This window comes from Aplysia californica, unplaced genomic scaffold (assembly GCF_000002075.1).
Source record: "Aplysia californica isolate F4 #8 unplaced genomic scaffold, AplCal3.0 scaffold00353, whole genome shotgun sequence".
NCBI lineage: Eukaryota > Metazoa > Mollusca > Gastropoda > Aplysiida > Aplysiidae > Aplysia > Aplysia californica.
This window is the reverse complement of record NW_004797623.1, coordinates 757531-759926: the sequence shown is the minus strand read 5'-3', so window position 1 is coordinate 759926 and position 2396 is coordinate 757531. Positions and strand designations below refer to the sequence as shown.

The 2396-nt window shown below is 40.9% G+C and overlaps 1 long non-coding RNA gene across 1 annotated transcript in view; it reads right to left on the bottom strand.

The window, feature by feature from the left end:
• The window catches only part of LOC106012374, a 2902-nt gene extending 776 nt beyond the window's left edge, over positions 1–2126 (bottom strand). Inside the window, exons 1-2 of the long non-coding RNA XR_001185009.2 lie at positions 2081–2126; positions 418–495 (exon numbers count right to left, since the gene is read on the bottom strand). This is a non-coding gene — a long non-coding RNA (uncharacterized LOC106012374). The remainder of the gene's footprint in view (positions 1–417; positions 496–2080) is intronic.
• Positions 2127–2396: the final 270 nt, after the last annotated feature.

Here is a 2396-nt window from a genome sequence, read left to right as displayed (position 1 = left end):
GTCTCTCTCTCTCTCTCTCTCTCTCTCTCTCTCTCTCTCTCTCTCTCTCTCTCTCAAAAGGAGGGGGAGGGTTAACATGTTCTTAGGCACAGTTGAATTATAAATGGGTTGATTTCTCAATGTCATGCTCCTACAATGCCGGGACAAAATAGGGGAACTGCTCCTTTTTCTTTCCTCATCCTTGCTATTGTCATAATTTATCCTTAACTTCTTTTGTGTGTTTGTCACTCTCCTGTGTACTGCTATTCCCGGGGTGCCTCGATAGTCGAAGCAGACTTTGTGCTGTTGAGGCTAGAGAGATGAGCAGAGTACGCCTGATTTCCCGTTCGGACTTCTCTGTTGACATCCACCACTTGGCGCTCATATGTCCTATTATGCGGTTGTGAGTGCCGTAAAACCTTACTAAAACAAACAAACCTTGACGACAGGTCCGATCAGCATATCCCTCACGTCGTTCATGAAAACCTTGCAATCCGTGCACACTTTGGGCTCTTTCTAATGACCAAAAAAGAAAAACATACAAGGAAAAGCAATTAGTTCTTTTGGAGTAACAGCTTACTTCTTTTACAGGACAGAGAATCCTAAAAATTGCTTACCACCCTGGTATTCATCAAAAACAGTTTGACTGATATTACTCAATCCTAAGTTCTCAGACTGAGCTCTCTCAGCAACAAAGCAAGCACTGGCTCTTCCAAGAGAGCTGTCTTTGACACGCCTAGGTATTTCTGGAGTGGTCTTTTGGCACTCTGTAGTTACTGCATCCCTCAACCCATCAACTGGATGGTGCGCAACTTTTACGAACGTTTTCAGAATGGTTGGTGACTTTTGGGACATCGTGTATTAAAACCAAACAAACCCCCCCCCCAAAAAAAAAAGAAAGCGGGTTAACTTACAAAGAAAAGTTGAACGACAGGATGACCTTTCTTTTTACTTTTTTTTCTTAAAGGAGCATCTGAGCCAAGAAATTAGTGGCGAACCATAGTCACCGAGGTGTTTCAGATCTACCACTCGGAGGAGAGGAATAGTACTCAATATCAGCTACTGCTTTCAGTCCAAGGCATACAATGACTAACATATAGACCCAGTACAATTTGTGAGGCAGCGTGGTGGAATCAGGCTCTCGTCAATTTTTGAGCATGTAGAGTTATTGGTATCATCTTAAAGCTTGTTCACATGTCTTTATCTGGATTTTATAAATATCCATTTTTCTTGAATATAAGTCGAGATATTTGCAATTGAAGGAGCTGGGGTCACTGTTTTCAGAGGTAAAATTAGTGAGAAAATGGCCGCCAAAGATTAGTTATTTCCTTAGCTTAAGAGTCCGTGGTAACTGAAAATGTACTTTTTTGTGCCTTTAATCAATGTTTTTCAGAAAAATCCACATAGAAATGAGTTCTTTAATGAGCATGAAAGGTGTTGAGCCAAAATACAAAAATTTAATAAAAATTCACAAACCTGCGGGAAAATGCAAGTTTCTTCACTTTGAGTATTTTGATGAGAGCCTGATTCCACCACGCTGCCTCACATTTTTACAGTATTTAGAGTTTAGCCACATGGGCAGCTTGAAAACACGTTTGCCCTCTGTTCTCACGACTGTCTGCTTGTGTTTTTCGTCTGTCGTGAGGGTGCTCACAAACGATGATCGTGACGGCACATTAACTGCCACAACCTACCCAGAATCACCCCAAACCCAATCTATTAATGTTATCAACTCCACCTCGAAATGATGTTCAATAACACTTGGCATTATTAAAGTATTAACTCTTTAAGGGTGTAGCGGCCACATAGAACTGAAGCAGACCAAAGGCAATGTAGCAGTACATTTCGAACCATTGGACACAAATACAACAAAATAATCTGTGTGTTTCATTGGATGGATGTTAGTGTCTGCATTTTTTAAATTTAATGTTTTAAAAAATAGAACTGAAAATTCAAAACGAATTATGAATCGTCTACTTCTTTGTTTAAATTCTCCCAAAACAGAGCGCCTTCAAGCTTTGTTGAATGACTAGAAGGAGAGCTCCCTCAATGAATTAAACTGGTACATGTACTGTGAATACTGTTAGAAAAACCAACTCACCACAGTGGGGCACAGGCCCATAACTTTGGCGATAATGCGGGGATGCTGTGGGAGAGAACAAACATCGGTTACTTACATTGGAAGATCACTCTGTAATATTGAGTCTGTCCTCACCCGTACAACTAAACGGCATTTTTAATCATTATTTATTTTGGCTGAATTTGTCTTTTAGTTTTAATACTCACTCGCAGCACAATAAGGTCATATACTACGGAGAGTAAAAAAGTAATGCGTCGGTAGCCTTGTGGTTAGGCTCTCGGACTCGCAACCGTGAGGTCGTGGGTTCGAATCGCGTCAGGTGCCCCACGTTGTGTCC